This window comes from Saimiri boliviensis, chromosome 7 (assembly GCF_048565385.1).
Source record: "Saimiri boliviensis isolate mSaiBol1 chromosome 7, mSaiBol1.pri, whole genome shotgun sequence".
Taxonomy (NCBI): Eukaryota; Metazoa; Chordata; class Mammalia; order Primates; family Cebidae; genus Saimiri; species Saimiri boliviensis.
Genome location: NC_133455.1, coordinates 86,153,952 through 86,172,007, shown reverse-complemented (window position 1 = coordinate 86,172,007; position 18,056 = coordinate 86,153,952). Strand labels below are relative to the sequence as shown.

Genomic DNA, 18,056 nt, shown 5'->3' with positions numbered 1-18,056 from the left:
CCAAAGATAATGGTAGTTTTCTGACTTTATGAGTTTGGTTATTCAATACCTTTTGGAGGAAACCTCACGTTTATATGATGAGCATTGCTGTTCAAAGTGCTGCTTTTCTATTCTTAAGAGCAGGCAGAATGCTGGAAAATGTTCTAATAGTGATGCAGTCGGACACTTCCTCCTAACAACTCTAAATTGTGTGTTTGTATCAATCAGTTTATTGTGTTCATTTGAATAATTTCGTCTGTCTGGAAGGATGAGTCAACTCTACACATGAAAAAGCATCTAAACAATATCTGGGCATGGCTTTTCATCTGAAATTCTGAAATTACCCATGAATAGAGAAAAGGTCACATATATTGACCAGTTGACTCTGCAGTGTTGAAAGTGGTGATGCTTAGTCAGTATGGAGTGCCGGACAGTCGTATCACCCACTGTTTTCCCAAGGTTCAGCTTTAGTCTCACTGTAGGGTGTCTATTCCAAGCAATATGGGCACAGTGTGATTTTAACAGCATTAAAGGCCTGTCTACCACCTTACCATGTATTGTTTGAAATCCCACAGTTAGACTCAGTGCTTTGGATTATATTTTTTAAAAATGTTTCTTAACATAATCTAATTGCTTGGAAAGACCTAATATATTACAACTAGTTATCAGTAATCACTTACTCGCTTATTTATTTAATGTTTATTTCTGTTAATCCTATCCACTCCCAAAACATGCTCTAACAAAATCTTAGAGTTCAGAACTAGTTCCTATTCCCTTATTTCACGAATTTCTTGGATGAAACTTAGATATGTCTGCTTTTACATGGTAGTTTGTTTTGTGCCTTGATGAGCGCCTGCTTTTTTCATGAAATTTGCTCCATCCCCATTCAGTCTTCACTGTTTCAGTGAATAGTAATTCCATCCTACTATTTGCTCATTTTAAACATGTGGGAGTCATCCTTGACTCCTAGCTTTCACTCATACCCCTGTCCGTCCATTGGCAAAACCTCAGTGCAGAAAAAAGAAAACAATCCACGTTCACCACAGCTACTCTGGCCCAAGATAATATAAACTCTCTCCTGGAATATTAAAATAGACTCTACCCTGACCTACTTTAAGCCTATTCTTAACATAGCCCTGGAAATAAATAGGGACATTTTTGGTTGTCAGAAGACCTGGGGAGTACAACTGGCATTTCGTGGGCCCAGTTTAGAGACACTAAATGGCCTGCCATATGCTTGATGGTGGGGACAAAGAGGAGCCATCCACTCAGAATGCCAGTGATAACCTCATTGAGAAATATTGAACCAATTAAAATCCAAATCACTTGACTTCCCACTTAAGCTCAAACCTTCGTATTAGCTTTTAATTTTTCTAAGAACAAAAGCCAGTATCCTAACTATGGCCTGCAGGGTCTTACACAATCCTTGCCTGCCCCCTCCTTTATCTGACCTCATTTCCTATTACTCTTGGACTCACTCACTGCATTGCAGCCATTCTGAAAATACAGTCATGCCACCATGCTATTCGCTCTGCATGGAAAGTTCTTTCCCCAGTTTACACATCCCTCACTTCCTTACTCATATATCTTCCTTTCCTGTTACCCTGCTTAAAATTGCAGATCCTCCTCTCAGATTCCTATCTGCAAACTCAATTCTTGTCTCTAGACCACTTATTGCTATTGAATACATTGTGTTGCATTCTTATTTTTTTACTTACCAGACTGTAAGGTGCATGAGAGATTTTTGTCTGTTTTGTTCCCTGCTATGATCACATTGCTTAGAATAGTAACTAGCATGTAGTAGGTGCTCCGTGGGCAGTTTTTGAGTGAATTAAATTTAAACTTATAACAACCTTAGGTGGTATTGCATTAAAAAATGGAGATTTAAAAGCGGAGAGGCTAGTAGATTTGTCAAGAGACACTTAACGAGTAAAAAGAAGAATTTACGCATGTTCTCATGAATACATGTATTCAGCTACTAAGTATTTATTAAACTCTTATGTGAAGTCAGGCTCTGCTTTAAGTACTGGAGGTAAAACCATGAACAAAATAGACACAGTCATAAAACAAATTAATTTTAGAGATGGCAAGTGATATATAGGAAAGAAAAGAAAGGAAGTAGGAGGAGTCATGGATGGGGTGGAGGAGATCTTCATGTCTTGTATTTTTTTCACTATAACCTGACTAGCTCATTTCCATATTAGCAACAATTACTTTATTTAGTCCATTAGCAAATACTGGAAAACAAAATGGGGAGTTGATACCGAGCATATTTTGAAGAGGTTTATGTGATATATTGGAAAGTAAATGGATTTTGACATTAGGCCATCCGGAGTTAAAATCCTAGCTCTGTCACATGTGACCATGGGCAACTAAGCCCAACTCAGTATCCTCATTTATTAAGTGGAGTTAACCATGTGCACTTCATGGGGTAGTTGTGAAGTCAAAAGCCAGTGCCGATTAGTGTCTAACATGAAACACGGTAAGTCAATACATGTTGTCTTCAGACTTTTGGCTACTACATAGGAGGCGGAGTAAAATGAAATATAAATCCGTAGATGATGGTTTTCTGACTCTGTGAGTTTGGTTATTCAATACTGTTTGGAGGAAACTTTATATGATGAGCATTGCTGTTCAAAATGTTGCTTTTCTAGTCTTAAGAGCAGGCAGAATGCTAGAAAAGTGCTAGCAGTGATGCAGTTAGATACTTCCAATTGGATGGGGTGCCCCAGTAGATATCTCTGCTGTGGTGGGAGACTGAGTTGGTGTGAGGGGACTAGGTTCCAATTTAGAACCTTTGGGAAACTTTTTTTTTTGCCCCATTTAAATAATAACACCCAACCTATGTATGTTTTGTCACTTTATTTAATAGCCCTTTTATTATTAGGAAAGTTATAAAATTTATTGGAGAAACATTTAGAAAATACAGTTCAGCAAAAGAAAAAAGTAAGCAATTTCTGTAATTCTAAATTAGCATTGTAACATTGCACATTTACTCTTTGAAGCATTTCAATATAGTGTGTGTGAATGTGTATGTATCATTGGTTATATAAAGTACAAGTCCTCTGATTATTTCCCAAAGTTAATACTTTGGAACACTAATGTTTTGGAAGAGAATTAGTGTTAATTGATAGTTATTTATCTCAGTGGTTAACTATATAAATGCTATATCTATTTGGCAATAATGATGATACTATGTTCTATATCTAGTATAAATCATTTCACTTATTTTGTCACTGGAAATTTATGCCTTGTAATTTTTCACATTATTTACATACATTGCAATATCTGCTGTTAACTCCTAAAACACAGAATTCTTGTCTGATAAATTTACTTAACTTTCAAATAGGCAGGAATAAAATAATTTAACATTAATTATTGAGTTCTGTTAGAACATTAATTAAATTAATCATCACTTTAAAGATGAGGAAATTGAGTCTGAGAAAGGTTTTACCACCTATAATAAGTTGAGGGCTAAACTCAAGCTTATATCTGTGTGATCCCAACGTCTATGTTCTTTTTATCTCTCCGTTCTGCCTTCTCTTATATGCAGTATCTTATAATAAGTGCTCAGGAACTTTTTGTTGAGTAAATGAACAGATGAATGGTTGGATGGTTTCTGCTCAACAAATCCCCAATTTAACTCAAAGCAATGTGCATGTACATTTTAGAGGAGGGATTGGAGGCTTATTTAAAATTCAGTAGCAGAAAATATACTTGAATAGTCAAATACATATTAAATAAACAGAGAGGTTAGGTACTTAGGTGGTATAACTAGAATTGAGGCTGCTTAATCACATAACTCTTAGGATCATGAAGTTGGATAAATGTGAGTCCCTTAGGATATGTAGCCTCTTGAGTATTTCATTAAATGCATTCATATTAAAATTAAAGGTTAAATAGAAATGGGGAACTTTAATTTTATGTCATTGAAATTTGATATTTTTAGAAGTTTAAATCATTATGGAGACAAAATAGTTGTATATATTTTTAAGGTGCATGCGATAAATTTATTTGAGTACACAGTGTGTAATAATCACATCAGGGTCATTGGGATATCCATCATCTCAAGCATTTGTCATTTCTTTGTGTTGGGAACATTTCAATTCCACTCCTTTAGTTATCATGAAATATATAATAAATTATTATGAGCTGTAGACACCCTATTGTGATACCAAACACTAGATCATTTTCTTTCTAACTGTATTTTTTAACCCCATTAATCATCTCCTTGTTATTCCCCCTCTTTCAAAATTCGATGTTTTAAAAGGACATGTTTTCTTATGTATTTATCTATTTTGGGTTGACATCTAAAATTTTATTTCATAACAGTCATCCTTAGACAATTCTAAAATCTCTGTGGTTTTACAAAATTCTAAAATGTCTGTGATTTCCAACTATTAACAAACTGTATTCCAAATGTTGCCATACTTTGTGCTAAAAAATATTTTGGGGATCCCAAGATGGCTGAATAAGAGGCAGCTCTGGAAAGCAGCTCCCAAGAAGAGAGACGCAGAAACTGAGTGCTCTCCACAATTCCAAATGAGGTACCAGGTTCATTTTGTGGGTCTGGTTGGACAGTGGGTATAAGCCAAATAGGGCAAGTTGAGACCAAGCAGGGTACTGCCCTACCCAGGAGGTGTGTGCAACAGACCGGAGGACTGGGGAATCTCCCACTCTGGAACTTCAGTTAGGATATAGCGCTCCACCCAAGCCCTCAGCAACCCACAGAACAGATCTTCCCTGGGCTAAAAGCCTCAGAGAGCTGCCAGAACAGGGCAGAACAGCAACTTTGGCCAGCACTGGGGCATCGATCTAGGCGGAAGCACTGGCTGACGTGAAAGCAAGAAAGCCAGCTGGCCAGATCTACCCTCCCCCCAGAAGGAAGGGGAACTGAAAACAGGGAAACAGCCCATATAGCAGGACGGGTCCTCTTGCCATTTGACAAAGCCCAGCAGACTGAAGAAAAACACTCTCACGCCAGAGTTTCCGTACTAGAGAGAAACCAGGAACAATTCAGCCCGGTGGGGAGGGGCAGCTGCCATTGCAGAAGCTGGCCTAACTTTCCTGAGTAAATAAAAGACGCAGCAGCTCCACTGAACCCATGGCAGCCCAGTAGCCCCTCTGCAGGCAAGCAAAGGAACGCCACCTCCCCAAGCAACTCCCTAAGATCAAAAACCAGTGCAAGAAGAATGAAACCATCACAAACCAGAATGCATTGTCCCCACCAGATCACAGCTCCTCACCAGCAAGGGAACAAAGCTGGATGGAGAATGAATTTGACAAATTGACAGAACCATGCTTCAGAAGGTGGGTAATAACAAAACTTCTCTGAGTTAAAGGAAGATGTTCTAACCCAATGCAAAGAAACTAAAACCTTGAAAAAAGGTTAGACGAAATGCTAACTAGAATAACCAGCTTGAGAAGAACATAAACGACTTTATGGAGCTGAAAAACACAGCACAAGAACTTAGTGAAGCATATACAAGTTTCAATAGCCGAATACATCAAGCAGAAGAAAGGCTATCAGAGATTGAAGATCAACTCAATGGAACAAAATGAGAAGGCAAGAAAAGAGAACAAAGAGTGAAAAGAAATGAACAAAGCCTTCAAGAAATACGGGATTATGTGAAAAGACCTAATCTACGCCTGATCAGTGTACTGGAAGATGGTGGGGAAAATGAGTCCAAGCTGGAAAATACTCTTCAGGATATTATCCTGGAGAACTTCCCCAACCTTGCAAGGCAGGCCGACATTCAAATACCAGAAATACAGAGAACACCACAATGATACTCCTCTAGAAGAGCAACCCCAAGGCACATAATTGTCAGATTCACCAGAGTTGAAATGAAGGGAAAAATACTAAGTGCAGCCAGAGAGAAAGGTCGGGTTGGGTAATCCAAAAAGGGAAGCCTATCAGACGCAGCAGATCTCTCGACAGAAATGCTACAAGCCAGAAGAGAGTGGGGGCCAATATTCGACATCCTTAAAGAAAAGAACTTTCAACCCAGAAATTCACATTCTGCCAAACTAAGCTTCATAAGTGATGGAGAAATAAAATCCTTTATGGACAAGCAATTGCTGAGAGATTTTGTCACTACCAGACCTGCCCTACAGGAGCTCCTGCGGGAAGCACTAAACACAGAAAGGAAAAACCAGTACCAGCCACTGCAAAAAAGAACCAAATGGTAAAGACCAATGATGCAATGAAGGAATTATGTCAACCAAAGGGCAAAACAACCAACCAGTAATAAAATGGCAGGATCAAATTCACACATAACAATATTAACATTAAATGTAAATGGACTAAATGCCCCAATCAAAAAACACACTGACAAATTGGATAAAAAGACAGGAACCATCAGTATGCTATATTCAGGAGACCCATTTCACATGCAAAGACACACATAGGCTGAAAATAAAGGGGTGGAAGAAGATTTACCAAGCAAATGGAGAGCAGAGGAAAGCAGAAGTGGCAATCCTAGTCTCTGATAAAATGGACTTTAAACCAAAAAAAAAAAAAAAAAAAAATCAAAAGAGACAAAGAAGGGCATTACATAATGGTAAAAAGATCAATAAAACAAGAAGAACTAACTGAAATATGCACCCAGTACAGGAGCACCCAGATACAGAAAGCAAGTCCTTAACAACCTACAAAGAGACTTAGACTCCCGCCCAATAATAGTGGGAGACTTTAACACTCCACTGTCAATATTGGACAGATCAATGAGACAGAAAATCAACAAGGAAATCCAGGACTTGAAGGCAGATCTGGACCAACCTAACTTAATAGACATTTACAGAGCTCTCAACCCCAAATCCACATAATATACATTCTTCTCAGCACCACATTGCATTTACTCTAAAATTGACCATATAATTAGAAGTAAATCACTCCTCAGCAAATACAAAAGAATGGAAATCATAACAGTCTCTCAGACCACAGTGTAACGAAATTACAAGATTAAGAATCAAACTCAAAACCATACAACTTCATGGAAAATGAACTAGTGGCTCCTGATTGTTTACTGGATAAACAATGAAATGAAGGCATAAATAAAGATGTTCTTTGAAACCAATGAGAATGAAGACACAACATACCAGAGTCTCTGGGACACATTTAAGGCAGTATCTAGAGGGAAATTCATAGCAATAAATGCCCACATGAGGAGCAAGGAAAGGTCTAAAATTGACACCTTATCATCAAAATCAAAAGAGTTAGAGAAGCAAGACCAAAAAAACTCAAAAGCTAGCCGAAGACAAGAAATAACTAAGATTAGAGCAGAACTGAAGGAGATAGAGACACAAAAATCCCTTCAAAAAATCAACAAATTCAGGATCTGTGGTTTTGAAAAGACCAACAAAATAGATAGACAACTAGCCAGATTAATAACAAAGAAAAGAGAGAAGAATCAAATAGGTGCAATAAAAAATGATAAAGGGGATATCACCACCGATTCCACATAAATACAAACTACCACCAGAGATTACTACAAACAACTCTGTACACACATACCAGTAAATCTTGAAGAAATGGATAAGTTCCTAGACACTTGCACTCTCCGAAGACTAAACCAAGAAGCAGTTGAAACCCTGGAAGGACCAATAAGAGGGGCTGAAGTTGAGGCAGTAATTAACAGTCTACCAACTAAAAAAAAGCCCAGGTCGAGGCGGGTTTGCCACTGAATTCTACCAGATGTACAAAGAGGAGCTGGTACCATTCTTTCTGAAACTATTCCAAACAATACAGAAGGAGGGAATCCTCCCCAACTCGTTTTATGAGACCAACATCATCCTAATAACAAAACTGGGTAGAGACACAACTAAAAAAGAAAACTTCAGGCCAATATCCATGATGAACATCGACACAAAATTCTTCAATAAAAACAGAATGCAATAGTAAATCAGAAAGCTTATTCATCAAGATCAAGTAGGCTTCATCCCAGGGATGCAAGACTATTTTAACATACACAAGTCTATAAACATAATCCATTATATAAACAGAACTTAAGACAAAAACTACATGATTATCTCAATAGATGCAGAGAAGACCTTCAACAAAATTCAACAGCCCTTTATACTAAAACCCTCAATAAACTAGGTATTGATGCAACATATTACAAAATAATAAAAGCTATTTATGACAAATCCACAGCCAATATCATACTGAACAGGCAAAAACCAGAAGCATTCCCTTTGAAATCTGGCACTGGACAAGAATGCCCTCTCTCACCACTCCTGTTCAATATAGTATTGGAAGTTCTAGCCAGAGCAATCAGGCAAGAAAAAAAAAATAAATAAAGGATATTTAATTGGGAAAAGAGGAAGCCAAATTGTCTCTATTTACAGATGACATGATAGTATATTTAGAAGACCCTATCATCTCAGCCCCAAATCTCCTGAAACTGATAAGCAACTTCAGCAAAGTCTCAGGATACAAAATCAATGTGCAGAAATCACAAGCATCTCTATACACCAATAACAGACTAACAGAGAGCCAAATCAAAAGTGAGCTCCCATTCACAATTGCTGCAAAGAGACTGAAATACCTAGGAATACAACTAACAAAGGAGGTAAAGGACGTCTTCAAGCAGAACTACAAACCACTGCTCAGTGAAACAAGAGAGGGCACAAACAGATGGAAAAACATTCCATGCTCATAGTTGGGAAGAGTCAACATTGTGAAAATGGCCATATTGCCCAAAGTAAGTTATAGATTCAATGCTGTCCCCATCAAGCTTCCAATGACCTTCTTCACAGAACTCGAAATAACCACCTTAAACTTCATATGGAACGAAAAGAGAGCCCTCACAGCCAAAATAATCCTAAACAAAAAGGTCAAAGCTGGAGGCATCATGCTGCCTGATGTCAAACTATACTACAAGGCCACAGTAATCAAAACAGCATGGTTCTGGTACCAAAACAGAAACATAGACCAATGGAACAGAACAGAGGCCTCAGAAGCAACACCACACGTACACAATCATGTGATCTTTGACAAACCTGAGACAAACAAGCAATGGGGAAAGGATTCCCTGTTTAATAAATGATGTTGGGAAAACTGGCTAGTAATGTGCAGAAAGCTGAAACTGGACCCCTTCCTGACACCTTACACTAAAATTAACTCCAGATGGATTAAAGATCTGAACATAAGACCTAACACTATAAAAACCCTAGAAGAAAACCTAGGCAAAACCATTCAGGACATACGCATAGGCAAGGACTTCATGACTAAAACACCAAAAGCAATGGCAACAAAAGCCAAAATAGACAAATCAGATCTAATTAAACTCCAGAGCTTCTGTACAGCAAAGAAAACAATCATTAGAGTGAACAGGCAACCAAAGAATGGGAAAATATTTTTGCAATCTACCCATCTGACAAAGGGCTAATATCCAGAATCTACAAAGAACTAAAACAGATTTACAAGAAAAAAAAAACAAACAAACAAACAAAAAAAAAAACAAGCACATCAAAAAGCTTATCTACCATGATCAAGTAGGCTTCATCCCAGGGATACAAGGCTGGTTCAACATACGCAAGTCTACAAACATAATTCGCCACATAAACAGAACATCAGCTGGTTGTCCTATAGTGCAATTCAGTCTGACGCTAACTATTCATAGTTAACATCACATACCACAAATTCAAGGACAAGGTCCCCAGCAAGACTGTCCTTACTTAAAAGGCCAAATGGGGTCCCTAAACTACCTTTATTTCTGCTTGGCAGAATTGGCTACAAAATTGGGAGTTCCAAAGAACCCCTTTAAGGTTTGATAGTTCACTAGAACAACATACCTGTCACTAAAGTGCTATACTTATGATTGCCATTTTATTATAAAGGATTTAAATGAACAGCTGGATAAAGAGGTATATGGGATATGTCTGGAATAATCGGGAGCACAAGTTTGTGTCTTCACAGAGTTGGTTGAACCACCCTCCTGGTACTTCAATATGTTCACTATCCTGGAAGCAGTTTAAGCCTTATTTTCATAGTTTGTTTTTTGTTTCTAAGATGGAGACTTACTCTGTCGCCCAGGCAGAGTGCAGTAACGTGATCTCAGCTCACTGCAGCCTCTGCTACCCCGGTTAAGGAGATTCTCCTGCCTCAGCCTCCTGAGTAGCTGGGATTTTAGGTGTGCACCAACATGCCCAGCTCAATTTTGTATTTTTGATAGCAATGGGGTTTCGCCATGATGGCCAGGCTGGTCTTGAACTCATGATCTCAAGGCATCTGCCCCCTACCTTTGCCTCCCAAAGTCCTGGGATTATAGGCATGAGCCACTGTACCTAACCTCATGTTCATTATTTTAATTCGAGATATTTATTACATAGGCATGTCATTGGCCATGTGACTGAACTAAATCTTCAGATCTTCTTTCCCCAGAGATAGGGGACTGGAAATGCCATCACTCTAATTACGTGGGATTTTTAAATTCTTCTGACAGCCTCCCCATCGTGTAGGCTATCTGTGGCAACAACCCTATGACACCTCATTAGCATAACAAAGGCACATCTATCACTCAGGTAATTTCAAGAATTTTTTTTTTTTTTTTTTTTTTTTTTGAGATGGAGTCTCACACTGTCACCCAGGCTGTAGTGCAGTGGTGTGATCTCGGCTCACTGCAGTCTCTGCCTTCTGGGTTCAAGCAATTTTCCGGCCTCATCCTCCTGAGTAGCTGGGGCTACAGGCATGCACCACCACACCCAGCTAATTTTTTTGTACTTTTAGTAGAGATGGGGTTTCACCATGTTGGTCAGGATGGTCTTGATCTCCTGACCTCATGATCCACCTTCCTTAGCCACCAAAGTGCTGGGATTATGGAAGTGGGCCACCAGGCCTGGCCTCAAGAATGTTTTTAACTCTGTGCCAGGAACCAAAGACAAAGACCAGATTTTTGAAAATATATTAATACTTACAACACACCTATTTTTTGGGCAATCTTGTCAAAAATCAACTAGCTACAAATGTATGGGCTTGTTCTGTGCCATTAGCTCTATATATGTATCCTTATACCAGTATCACACTGTCTTGATTGCTGTAGCTTTGTCATAAATTTTGAAGTTGGGAAGGATGCATCCCCTTTTTCTTTTTTGTTTTTCAGGATCGATTTAGCTATTTTGGATTTTTGTATTTCTATATGAATTTTAGGATCAGCTTGACAGTTTATGTAAAAAGCCAACTGGGATTTTGATAAGAGTTATGTTCAAGAATATTAAATTTTCCCATCCATGAATGTAGCTTGTCTTTTCATTTTTTAGATACTCTTTAATTTTTTTCAATGATGGTTTCGGTTTGTGATTCAGAAGCCTTCCAACTTCTAATGTTAAATTCATACCTAAGGATTTTATTCTTTTGACGTTATTATAAATGGAATTGTTTCCTTGATACCATTTTCAGAATGTTCATTGCTAGTGTGCAGAAATACAATTGATTTTTATATGTTGATTAACTATCCTGCAATCTTACTGAACTTGTTCTTTAGCTCTTACAGTTTTTTAGTTACTTCCTTAAGATTTTCTAAGTAGAAATGATGTTATCTACAAATAGAGATAATCATACTTCTTCCTTTCAGTCTAGATGCCTTTTCTTTCTTTTCTTAGTGAACCTGTCTGTAATATCTAATAACATGTTGAATAAAAGTGGTATGAACAAATATTCTTGTTCCTTATTTTAAGAAGAAAACAGTTAATATTTCACCATTAAGTATTATAGTTGTAGATTTTTCATAATGGTCTTTACTAGGTTGAGAAAGTTTCCTTCTATTTCTAGTTTGTTTAATATTTTTATGATGTTAAAATAGGGTGTTGGATTTTGTCAGATGCTTTTCAGCATCTATAGAGATGTTGTATGATTATCCCCTTTATTAACATGGCATTTTATGTTGTTTGATATTTAAATGATAAATCAACTTTGCATTCCTGGGATAAATTCTATTTGGTTATAAAGTGTAATTATTTTTGCTATTTTGTGTGCTCTAAAAGAATCTAGAGATTCCAAAATTATTTAGGCTTTTTAAAATAAAAATAATATAAATTAATAAATAAAAGTTGTACAAGTCACCTAGTCTTAGATTACTTCTAAGTCTGCAGCTCTGGTATAACAGAGCAGTTATTTCAGAAGTGAAATTCTATTTTCCTTAAAGTACAATTTGAAGTATTATCATTAACATACTGACCTGCATAATTCTTGATAATATAGGACCATCCTAGTACAAAATATTGATAAGCTTTATATTTATACAATTTTAGTAAGATTGTTACAAGATCCCATATGAAATTAATAAATGTTTAAACATCTTGAAGTGATATAATTTAGTCATTTTGGTGGCCAAACCTTAAAAAGTAGGGAATAGCTGTGAACTTCTCTATATAAAAATTACTGGACTTTCACAAATAAATAGTCATAATAAAATAGCTGTATGTATTGAAGAATTCTTGGATTCTTGGTTCATGACAAGCTTATGAAGCTATTTTATAGATTGGCAAATTAAGCCTGAAGAGGTTATATAAATTTCCAAAGACATAGGGCTTTTCTGCCATGGAAATCAATACTTAAATTCTGCTTTTAGGACCCTGCAGTCTGCCCCTGATAAAGTGACCACTTATAGAGTGTTACTTTTTTTATTTTGTTCTTTCTGTTGTTGGTGTTTTTGCCTAGAAATTATTCAATGGGTTTGTAAAGTATTTATTCTTATATAACTTAGTGTCCTAGTACGATATAGGACTGTGCTTGCCAAGTCTTATGCATTCCATAAATTTTATTCCATAAATTTGTACACATATGTACTCCAAATTTCAGTGCCCATTAGAATGTTTTGCATGAAGTATTGTAGCTCTAAGTAATGTTGCATTTATATATATATATATATATATATATATATATATATATATATATATATATTAAACTGCCTATCAGGGACCATGAAAATGGTTGTAATTGTGTCAGTAAAACTAGGCTTAGGATCACTTTAGGCTACATACACACACTTGTGTTAATGAGTCCATGCATCACACATGCATGCTCGTGTGACCGAATTAATCATATGATGACTTTTAAATAGTTTCATTGATATAGCTCCAAAATAATTAGTTCCCATTTTTACATTTCAGTTGTTGCTGTATCATGAAATGTCATTAATAAAAAATTTTAGTTGTTCATTGATTTTTCATTCATCAGCCACTAACTAGCAGTTTTATGAGTCTGATGTTGTTTTATGGCTATGAATCTTGTCTAGAAAAAATATTACAATTAAATTACTTAATATTTTTTCCAACATTTTGCAATAAAATCTTATTTAACTGTCTTTATGATTTTTAATCTGAGTATTTTGGAATTACTTTGATTTCTCACTTAATTTTTTCTTTGTTTTAATTTCTTCTTCTTCTTCTTCTTCTTTTTTTTTTTTTTTTTTTTTTTTTTTTAGCATTTCAAGAAATAGATAACATCAAGGACACCAGGTGTGGGAGAGATTGGACTGGGAGACCCAACAGGTCAGGACATTTGCATTATCCTTTGCTGCTGGTTCATTTGCCATTGGTTTTTACAATTCTCAAGTCTCTTACCACTTGCTTACCTCTTGCATGTGCTTACTTGAGTTGTTCTTGGTTTCCAAATCTTGAATAACACTCTTAATAAAAGAAGCCGAGCATTTGGGTATCTTCCTTTTTTAGGTTGAAAATGAAAAAAAATTAAAGAAACTTTCAAGAATAGAAAAAAATTCTTACCTAAGTTACATGGATGCCCTAATGAATATTTTTTCTTTGTATTGTACCGTTTTAAAATGAAACTTCTTAATGACTTCCCCAGAATCAAATTTTTAAAACATGTAGAATGTTAAGAAACATGTAATTCTAGTGGGGATGCACTCAAGTCATGAAAATTGAGTTTCTGCTCTTCTCTGCCATGTACCCTGTGCTGGGGTCCACATCTAAAAGCTTTTGACAGTCTTCAGAGTCAGTCTCGTTGCCAACGCTAATAGTAACTACAGAATGTTGACTACCACGTATGAAATGAAAGTTAATTAAATTATACAATTTCTATGTAAATCAAAAGATCTCAATAGTCAGTATAGGCAAAGAGTCTACTGGGAGCATTCAGCAGTCATTGTGCAAGGTTGGTTTTAGTCACATTCCTCAGTAAACTAGAGCTGCACTGGCCTTTGAAGTCCCCGTTGCTGTGAATATGGCTGATGCCTATGTGTTCACCCCTTGGTTCAGGGAAGTCTCTTGGCTTCCATTGGTTTCAACCATTGTTGAAACATCAGCAGTGTTCACAACTCTCACTATTACTGCTTAGTTATGAATGAAGACTTGGAAATCCCCTCCCTCTTCATTACCCCGCCCATGTTACCACTTCCACAGCTCCCCTGGAGCATGTGTGTGTTAGGTCCTCGGTATTCAGGTCTTCTGTGGAACAACTGCCAGTGAGTTTTCTGTTTTTTATTATACAGAGAGATAAATGTCTTTGTCCTTCAGCATGATCAGATCTCTTCAACTAAAATGACTTTCTCAAAAAGGAGCTAAGCTTAAAGTTCATCTACCTGGATGCTTCAGGGACTTTATTTTTTAGCATGAACATTAAGGATTAGACAAATTTTTATTGGCATGTACCTTGAGAGAACACTGCTTACCAGCTTAAAGGAAAGATAAATTTCAACTATATTTTGATGCAATACATATGCTTAAGTCTCTGCTTTTAGCTAAATTAGGTAAGAGTTGTGCAAAAAGCTGTATTTAAAATGATATGCCAAAGTAATTGGGTTTGTAAGTGTGTCTGCACTGATTCTTGCAGAGTTAAGAACCACTTCTTAATGATACTTTGATAAAATATTCTGATAATGAACATCCCCCAATTTTTAGTTTGCAAATGTTACTGAAATAAACTTTAAAACCAGGTAAGTTGAAGCTAAACATGGTAGGTGTTCTTGGCATTCAAGTATTATATAAATGTTGACCTTAAATTGAATACACTTGCTCAGTTTGACTGTTGTATGTTTGGAAGCAAAATCGAGAAGGAAGAGACAAACATCTCATTGATCCCTATAGTCTTAAGAGATAGAAAGAAACTTGGTCCAATCAACTTATTTTACAAGCCCAAGTTACTGTCCTCTGTCACACGAAACATTAGTTACAGAACTAAATCTATGTTTTTTGGCATGATGCAGGTCTACTGCATTATGCTACCTCGTGGGTTACAGAACACAAATTATTCTGCATACTACATTATGCACAGACATAAAATACCATCATATTTGCCATTTTGCCAATTTATCATTTGGTAAACAATGCTATTGGTACTGACTTCACTTTGGATTATACTAATAATTCAAAGAAATCAAGTACTTAAAAATTATTTTGGGTAGTGTCATTTCCATGGAGAAGTTTTCTGTTTAGCTAAGTGAAATAAAAAGATGAAGATCCCTTCATTAATTCATTTATTTATTCATACAAGGAAAATTCCTACTCTCCCAGAGCTTTCATTCTTATGGAAGAAAACACAAAGTGAAGATTCTGATACATATGTCAGTGGGCATACTTACTAAGAAGAAAAATAAAGCAAGGATACTAGAGAACACTGCAAGACCACCTCAGATACACTGTTTGGGGAAAGGCTCTCTGATAAGGAGAGAATGGAAGAGAGGCCTGAATGGAGTAAGAGAATCATTTCACAATGTGAGGCACGAGAGGTGCATTCAGCAGGAAGAGCCAGTAGGATGAGTGTGCTTGGTGTGTTGAAGGTATGGCAAAGACAGTGACAGGAAGACAGTAAGAAACAGACAAGTAAGAGACGGCACTGCAGAGGGTGGTGTGGCATTCATCATGTACAACCTGTAGACCATGGTAGGACCTTGACTATTACTCTGAGGGAGATGGAGATCATTAAAGGAATTTCAGCAGATGAGGAACTTGTTATGGTTCATGTGTTTTAAGGATTACTCTGACTTAGAGGTTGTGTACAGCATTTTAAACATTTCTGTTTATAGACAGAATCTAAATTATGAGTAAAAATAGACTTAGTAATGATTAGGCCAACATTATCTAATCAGGATATTGACTGATGGTTGCGTTAAAGAAGCTAACATTTGATAATACAGCTATCCTTTTCCTTTTCCATGTCTTCAATTTGCAGAACCTTTTGAATTTGAATTATGTTTTTTGGCTTTGTATAATAATGTTTTATAACAGGGGCCTTAATGATAATGATATATAATATTTAAAATTGTGTGCATCCAATTAGTTGCTTGGAACAGCTGAATTTCTCATTTGTTTGCCATTTATAATTTCAACACAAACCACATAGCCTTCTTTAAGTCTGGAAGCAAGTCCTGAATTGTATCTCCTATTTGCAAGGGAAGATGTTTGAAAATTATTTAACTCTTTTATTATAGTTGTCCCAATCCATGAACCTATTTATAAGCAGGAAACACAGAGTAGTTAAATCAGTTTAGTATGAATTAGCAGGCATGAATCCTGAAAGTCGCTCATGAAACTTACTAGCTGAGTGACTTGTCATTTGGACCTCTGTTCGCCTCCTACGTGACCCGTGGGAGAAGGGTAGTGTTGTTATTGCTGTAGATCCTTGACATTTGTCCGGCCATTGTATACATATTAGGCAATAAGGAGAAAATGGGTGAATAAAGAGTTGCTTGCATTACAAGTGACCATTTATAATATGACTGAGAAAATAAGGGATATGGTTTCATGTAAATAACAGGATAGCATCCATATTTATTTTTGGAAAATTATTAGGTTAGAGTAGGCGTTATTGATACTTGGAAGGAAGGATTATTTCTAAAAATATCATTCCTATCATGTGATGGATCTAAGTATCTGAAAAGAAATTTGGGAGGTAGGGAGTGTCTTCTACTAGTGATCTTGCTGCAACAATTTTCAATTGCCAAATAAGTATTTACCAAAAAGTTTTCAAATTTCTAAACAGTGCATTAGAAACTGTTTAAAAACTCTACCTAGGTTATCTAGGCTTAAATTTTCATTATTTACCTATTAGAATATTCATGCAACAAAAGATATAAATAGCCGGGCGCGGTGGCTCAAGCCTGTAATCCCAGCACTTTGGGAGGCCGAGGCGGGTGGATCACGAGGTCGAGAGATCGAGACCATCCTGGTCAACATGGTGAAACCCCGTCTCTACTAAAAATACAAAAAATTAGCTCGGCATGGTGGCGCGTGCCTGTAATCCCAGCTACTCAGGAGGCTGAGGCAGGAGAATTGCCTGAACCCAGGAGGCGGAGGTTGCGGTGAGCCGAGATCGCGCCATTGCACTCCAGCCTGGGTAACAAGAGCGAAACTCCGTCTCAAAAAAAAAAAAAAAAAAAAAAAAAGATATAAATACATACCTGTTTATGAATATTTAATATTTTCCTAATAATTCTTACTCTAAATTCTTTCCTTTTTAGTCATAAGAATAAGAATCATTTTTATGAGTAAACTGATAAATAAGGAAATTACCCTTTGACAGTATTTTTTGGAGAGGGCATGCTGACTTCAGCTTCACCCATACACCTAAGATTGTTTTTGAGTCTGGAGTGATTCCTGTCACTTTCTGCTGCAGACAGTGGAAGAAATTCTCCAGCTCCTGTAAAAGTCACTTCCTTTACCTATGCTTACCCATTGCCTGTTCTACAAACTTTGATTCTCTTCTCCAGTACCTTCAACTTCTGCATTACTAGAAGCAAAATATTTAAACATGCTCAAGTTTCTCATCTAAAAACAAAACTTTTTTTTGATTTTACTTCTTCCTTTAGCTACCACTCCTTTCATATACAAATTTCCCTAAAGTTTTATCTTAAATTTCAGCAATTTTCTTTTTTTCTTCTCACTCCTCTGCACTCCTCCACTTCTATCAAGCCAGAACTTGCTAAGATGGTCACTAATTGTTATCATGCTAAATCCAAAAGGTATTTTTCAATCGTTATGTTATTTGGTCCTTAGTTTCATTAAGCTGCATGAATGACTTACCAACCCCCATCCCATTTTTTGGGGTTGTTTTTGAAGGACTGTCTTCCCTCTGCTTTTCACTTGGGAGTGAACCTGTCTTGCTCTCCACTGCATCC

At 36.6% G+C, this 18,056-nt stretch overlaps 1 protein-coding gene across 10 annotated transcripts in view; it reads left to right on the top strand.

The window, feature by feature from the left end:
- The window catches only part of SOX5 (SRY-box transcription factor 5), a 1,015,292-nt gene that overhangs the window by 337,878 nt on the left and 659,358 nt on the right, over positions 1-18,056 (top strand). For 9 of the 10 annotated variants that reach the window (XM_074402912.1, XM_074402908.1, XM_074402910.1 and 6 more), the window contains one exon: positions 13,407-13,473. The exons of the other annotated variant lie outside the window; for it this stretch is intronic. The gene's annotated coding sequence lies outside the window, so the exon portion shown is untranslated. The remainder of the gene's footprint in view (positions 1-13,406; positions 13,474-18,056) is intronic. 10 annotated transcript variants of the gene reach the window in all.